General features: G+C 41.5%; 1 non-coding gene across 1 annotated transcript; it reads right to left on the bottom strand.

The window, feature by feature from the left end:
* Positions 1-475: 475 nt before the first annotated feature.
* Positions 476-547, bottom strand: TRNAS-GGA (transfer RNA serine (anticodon GGA)). The gene has a single exon. It is a non-coding gene; the product is annotated as a tRNA-Ser (tRNA).
* Between the last annotated feature and the right edge of the window lie 6,717 nt (positions 548-7,264).

The following is a 7,264-nucleotide window of genomic DNA, read 5'->3' as shown; positions in this document are numbered from 1 at the left end:
ATTTTAATACAAACTCAAATCACTTGCTAAACTTATCAAAATGCAAAATATAACTCAGAAGTTTTGCTGTAACCTGCTTCTGCATTTCCAATGAGCTTCTGGCTGATACAGATGATGCTGTATGTCCAGGACCACATTTTGGGTTACTAAGATCTAGATTACAGCCAGAACCTCATTTGCGGGCTCCCTGCCTCCACTTGCATCCATATCATTATTGATGGTAACATCAAAACAGGAAATTTAAAATAAAAGCCTGATCACACCTCTTTCCTATTCCAGCTCCCCTTAGCCTACCATTCTTTTCAATGGACTCCCCAAATCGTCAAGATGAAGTCCAAACTCTTTAAAGTGAAGTCACTCAGTCGTGTCTGACTCTTTGTAACCCCATGGACTGTAGCCTATCAGGCTCCTCCCTCCATGGGATTCTCCAGGCAAGAGTACTGGAGTGGGTTGCCATTTCCTTTTCCAGGGGATCTTCCCGAGCCAGGGATCGAACCTGGGTCTCCTGCATTCCAGGCAGATGCTTTAACCTCTGAGCCACCAGGGAACTCTTTAGCATAACTTAAAAGGTTTCTTAAGATTTTGTTCATACTTGTCTTGCCAGCCTTATTTCTCTCTATTCCTTTATTCAACACAGATTTGATAAGTGTTGCTGCAATACTCAATCCTCCAGCTTTAAGGGCCAGCCACAGCCAAGGGTAGCCAATGCCCCTAAGCAGAGATTTCTTGCTTCATCTGCTAATCCCAAACTCGCAATCCAGCCCCTACCTTGTGTTTCCCCCTTGGCAGCCACAAGTTTGTGCTGCTCCTTCTGCTGTGAACATGTTCCTCCCTGTTCCTCTGCCCCTGATCCTCTCTGTTAGACCCTCCTCATCACTCAGGACCTAGCTTAGGATCACTTTCTCTGGAAGATTTCCCCTTCCCATATTTAGATGCCCCTTTTATATAGCAATGGCAGAAAGTGAAGAGGAACTTAAAAGCCTCTTGATAAAAGTGAAACTGGAGAGTGAAAAAGTTTGCTTAAAGCTCAACATTCAGAAAACGAAGATCATGGCATCTGGTCCCATCACTTCATGGGAAATAGATGGGAAAACAGTGGAAACAGTGTCAGATTTTATTTTCTGGGCTCCAAAATCACTGCAGATGGTGACTGCAGCCATGAAATTAAGACACTTACTCCTTGGAAGGAAAGTTATGACCAACCTAGATAGCATATTCAAAAGCAGAGACATCACTTTGCCAACAAAGGTTTGTCTAGTCAAGGCTATGGTTTTTCCTGTGGTCATGTATGGATGTGAGAGTTGGACTGTGAAGAAGGCTGAGTGCCAAAGAATTGATGCTTTTGGACTGTGGTGTTGGAGAAGACTCTTGAGAGTCCCTTGGACTGCAAGGAGATCCAACCAGTCCATTCTGAAGGAGATCAGCCCTGGGATTTCTTTGGAAGGAATGATGCTAAAGCTGAAACTCCAGTACTTTGGCCACCTCATGCGAAGAGTTGACTCATTGGAAAAGACTCTGATGCTGGGAGGGATTGGGGGCAGGAGGAGAAGGGGACAACAGAGGATGAGATGGCTGGATGGCATCACTGAGTCGATGGACATGAGTCTGGGTGAACTCTGGGAGTTGGTGATGGACAGGGAGGCCTGGCATGCTGCGATTCATGGGGTTGCTAAGAGTCAGACATGACTGAGCGACTGAACTGAACTGATTCATAACTTCTACCTTGCACAGTACTGGGACAGAGTAAGAGCTCAAAAACCACTTGAATTAATCAACAGCATTCATGGCACTGTATTGAATGGACTGTTTGACAGTTTCCTCCATGGTAATTTTCTTCAGGGCAGGAACAACTACTTATTCGCCTTTATCTCTAGTGGTGGTAAGGCAACTCAATAAATGTTTGTTGAGCACATGAGTAATGAATGCATAAATGAATTAAAAGGTGATTTAAAATTCCCAAATCATAGATACAGGCAAAGTGATGAATGGATGAAAATGCTATAGCAGGAGAAACTAATAAATTCCAGGACTCAGACATGGGCTCGAGAGAAGCAGGAAAGACCAACATTTAAGTTTCTAGGTTTCTGTAGGAAGTAAGAGTGCTATGGGTAAAATTCCATGATATTCAGGTTTGGTAGAAATTGGAGACAAGTGTGACTATATGGGAACACTTTTGAGCAAAGCGGAGAGAATATATAGTTAGAAATTCATTCAAAATCACAATTTTCACAGCTTCCAGATGTTCTGCTAACTCCAAAAATTCTCCAGTTTTTAAGTATTAACTATCTAGCAGAGTGGTTCAACAAATGTGTGATCAATTAGGGAGTGTTTCAAAGGGAGAATCAAAGGGAGATCATTTGTGCGCATCCTTTAATAAGCCACATACATGTTCTTAAGAAGTAGAGTTGCTCTCATATTTTTGTATGAGAAATACTCTCATATTTTTGCACTTTCCTTACACTCTTGAATATTGTGTACTAAGAATTTTCATGTGCAGGATTCTGTTTTATAGAAAAGGTTATTTTCTGGCAAATGCATGTCATTAAAAACAAACAAAAACAGACCAGTCCTTGCCCTTCTGGTGACAACTGACATGATAAGACAAAGTCATAAGTGCTGTGACAGAAGTAAGGGCAAGCAGAGTGGAACATAAATGATTCTCATTAAATAGGTGTCAGGGAATGCTTCTTAAAGTCCCGCAGGATGAAAAAACTCTTAAAGTTCTTTAAATGAAATAAAATAAACCAATAAACACACAAAAATCCAAACTAACCAACCAAACAAGAAACTCGTGTTAAAAACAAAAATCCTCAAAGTTATCAAATAAGACACAGGCTTATTTGAAAAAGTATGAAAAAAATATTTAGAAGTATCTTGTTCTTAATTCCTTCCCTTTTGTCCTTTCTCCTCCTTATTCACCCTTCTCCTATCTTTTTCCCTCCTGTGCCTTCATCTTGGCTTCCCTCCTCACTTTCTCTCCCTGCTCCACACCCCCACCACGCCCTCTCTAGTTCTCCAGTCTCTATTATATCCTGTGCTGTGCTCAGTCGTGTCTGACTCTTTGCGACCCCATGGGCTGTAGCCCACCAGGCTCCTCTGTCCATGGAATTTTCCAGGCAAGAATACTGGAGTGGGTTGCCCCGTTTCCTACTTCAAGGGATCTTTCCAACCCAGGGATTGAATCCAAGTCCCTCGCATCTCCTGCATTGGCAGGTAGATTCTTTACCACTGAACCACCTGGAAAGCTCCACATAATATTGACAGAGATCATATAGGACATCAGGTAGATCTAGGAGGATCACCCCAAAATCACCAAGACCTAAGCTTTTAACTACCATCTCAGCCACTGGTGTGGGCAGACAGGAAAAGTCTAGACCTTATCCTAGTTTATACACTAAGCTTGTTTTTATACACTTAGGTTTTTACTTTTTTGTAAAAGTTTTATACATTTTAATATTTGAAGTGTGTTAAAATTTAGTTTCAGTGATAATAATATAGATTCTGAATTTTTTTTCTTTAAGTTTTTTTAAAATATAAATTTATTTATTTTAATTGGAGGCTAATTACTTTACAATATTGTATTGGTTTTGCCATACATCAACATGAATCCTGAATTTAAAAGACAATAAAATATTTTGACCTAAATAAAGACCAAAATAGCATTGCCATGTGGTTCTGCTGTAGTATATATCAGAAAGTAACTTTGTAAACTGGATGTTGGCAGGTCATCCATCATGACGAAGAGAGTTTATAGGTTCTTCATTCTCTCCGTACTCATTTATAGCAGAATTAAACAAGGGGTAAGTAAAATGCTTTCTGGATAAACATAGATACAAATAAAACCTGTGGGATTTCCATACTGTAGAAAGCCATAAAGAGTATATTTCTAGTTTCTGTTATAAATGGGCATTGTTAGTGTAAAAAATGTTCTTTAGAAAGCTGTTTTCTTTCATATAGAATTCTTATAGTATATGGATACTAGTTCAATCCATGAAACAAGGTTGAATTCCTAAGACAGTTTTTTTTAATTTTATTTTACTTTTAATTGGAGGATAACTTCTTTACAATATCATGTTGGTTTCTTCCACACATAGACATGAATCAGTCATAGGTGTAGGTGTGTGTATGTGTGTATCCTCTCCATCTTTGAGATTGAATAAATTGCCTTAAAACTCAACATTCAAAAAACTAAGATCATGGTATCCAGTCCTGTTAGTTCATGGCAAAGTGATGTGGGAAATGTGGAAACAGTGTCAGATTTCATCGTCTTTGGCTCCAAAATCAATGCAAATGGTGACTGCAGCCATGAAATTAAAAGTTGCTTGCTCCTTGGAAGAACAGCTATGACAAACATCAACAATGTATTAAAATGCAGAGACGTCACTTTGCTGACAAAGGTCCTTATAGTCAAATCTGTGGTTTTTCCAATATTCATGTATGAAAGTGAGAGTTAGATCATATAGAAGGCTGGGCACCAAGGAATTTATGCTTTTGAATTGTGGTGCTAGAGAAGACTCTTGAGAGCCCCTGGGCCTGTGAAGAGAGCAAAATAGTCAACCCTAAAGGAAATTAGTCCTGAATATTCATTGGAAGGACTGATGCTGAAACTCCAATACTTTGGTCACATGATGGGAAGAGCTGACTCACTGGAAAAGCCCCTGATGCTGGGAAAAATTGAGGGGAAGAGAAGCAGGCAACAGAAGATGAGATAGGTGGATGGCATCACTAACTCAAGGGACATGAGTTTGAGCAAACTCAGGGAGAGAGAGATGGACAGAGAAGCCTGACATGCTGAGTTCATGAGGTCACAAAGTTTTGGACATGACTAAGTGACTGAACAATAACAACAACCTCCTCCTTCTTTAACCTCCCTCCCCATCCCACCCCTCTAGGTTGTCACAGAGTACCAACTTTGGGTTCCCTGTGTCAAATAGAAAATTCCCACTGGCTATCTATTTTACATATGGTAATGTATATGTTTTCCATCACTTCATAGGAAATAGATGGGAAAACAGTGGAAACAGTGTCAGACTTTAATTTTGGGGGCTCCAAAATCACTGCAGATGGTGACTGCAGCCATGAAATTAAAAGACGCTTACTCCTTGGAAGAAAAGTTATGACCAACCTAGATAGCATATTCAAAAGCAGAGACATTACTTTGCCAACAAAGGTCCGTCTAGTCAAGGCTATGGTTTTTCCTGTGGTCATGCATGGATGTGAGAGTTGGACTGTGAAGAAGGCTGAGCGCTGAAGAACTGATGCTTTTGAACTGTGGTGTTGGAGAAGACTCTTGAGAGTCCCTTGGACTGCAAGGAGATCCGACCAGTCCATTGTGAAGGAGATCAGCCCTGGGATTTCTTTGGAAGGAATGATGCTAAAGCTGAAACTCCAATACTTTGGCCACCTCATGCAAAGAGTTGACTCATTGGAAAAGACCCTGATGCTGGGAGGGATTGGGGGCAGGAGGAGAAGGGGATGACAGAGGATGAGATGGCTGGATGGCATCACTGACTCAATGGATGTGAGTCTGGGTGAACTCTGGGAGTTGGTGATGGACAGGGAGGCCTGGCGTGCTATGATTCATGGGGTCGCAAAGAGTCGGACACGACTAAGCGACTGAACTGAACTGAATGTATATGTTTCAATGTTACTGTCTCAAATCATTGTATTGTCTCCTTCCCCTACTGTGTTCAAAAGTCAAGATAGAGTATTTAGTGCAAGAAGAGTTGCCAAAAAGAACCATGGGGTATACACTGAGGTGGGTTCTGGTGAGGAACAAGTGAACATAACTAGCATTCAGGGAAAGAGGAAAGAACCAGAATTCAATTGTGCTATATAAATCAGGGAGTAGAGAGCTTTAAGACAAGTTCCAAATAGGAAAAGGAGTCCGTCAAGGCTGTATACTGTCACCCTGCTTATTTAACTTATGTGCAGAGTACATCATGAGAAATGCTGGGCTGGAAGAAGCACAAGCTGGAATCAAGATTGCCGGGAGAAATATCAATAACCTCAGATATGCAGATGACACCACCCTTATGGCAGAAAGTGAAGAGGAACTCAAAAGCCTCTTGATGAAAGTGAAAGAGGAAAGTGAAAAAGTTGGCTTAAAGCTCAACGTTCAGAAAAAGAAGATCATGGCATCTGGTCCCATCACTTCATGGGAAATAGATGGGGAAACAGTGTCAGACTTTATTTTGGGGGGCTCCAAAATCACTGCAGATGGTGACTGCAGCCATGAAATTAAAAGATGCTTACTCCTTGGAAGGAAAGTTATGACCAACCTAGATAGCATATTGAAAAGCAGAGACATTACTTTGCCAACAAAGGTCCATCTAGTCAAGGCTGTGGTTTTTCCAGTGGTCATGCATGGATGTGAGAGTTGGACTGTGAAGAAAGCTGAGCACCGAAGAATTGATGCTTTTGAACTGTGGTGTTGGAGAAGACTCTTGAGAGTCCCTTGGACTGCAAGGAGATCCAACCAGTCCATTCTAAAGGAGATTGGTCCTGGGTGTTCTTTGGAAGGACTGATGCTAAAGCTGAAACTCCAGTACTTTGGCCACCTCATGCGAAGAGTTGACTCATTGGAAAAGACTCTGATGCTGGGAGGGATTGGGGGCAGGAGGAGAAGGGGATGACAGAGGATGAGATGGCTGGCTGGCATCACTGACTCAATGGACATGAGTTTGAGTGAACTCCAGGAGTTGGTGATGGACAGGGAGGCCTGGCTTGCTGCGATTCATGGGGTCACAAAGAGTCAGACACGACTGAGCAACTGAATTGAACTGAAACATGATAAATAGCCTCAAATTCTCCATTTTAAAAATATGAACCCTTGAAATTACCTTTTGAAACCCACTACCTGAAATTCAAAAGTTGCTGATGCAAGAATGACTCTCCAAGATTTAGAAATCTTTGAAGCTTAATATTTTATTTGTGGGGTTGTCACAGTTAATTAGAAGTAAAGGAAATAGGGCAAATAACCTAACTAATGCAAGTCTGTCTTTTGTTACTGTAACTCTTACAGCATTTAATCCAGTCCTTCCCTTTGTTCAGGTTTTATGTTAGATCACCAGACATCCTTTTCTCAAAGTTTTTCTGAATCTCCGGGGAGCTCTTCAGGGCCTTCTGAGCATTGGGATCGTCCCACCCCAGGGATTAAACCCAGGTCTCCCGCACTGCAGGCTGAGTCTTTGCCGTGTGAGTCACCAGGGAAGTCCAAGTAAACTGGAGTGGGCAGCCATTCCCTTTTCCAGGTGATCTGCCT

This window comes from Bos indicus, chromosome 4, assembly GCF_029378745.1.
Source record: "Bos indicus isolate NIAB-ARS_2022 breed Sahiwal x Tharparkar chromosome 4, NIAB-ARS_B.indTharparkar_mat_pri_1.0, whole genome shotgun sequence".
NCBI lineage: Eukaryota > Metazoa > Chordata > Mammalia > Artiodactyla > Bovidae > Bos > Bos indicus.
Note: the sequence above shows the minus strand (reverse complement) of the source record. Positions and strands in the feature narration are given on the sequence as shown.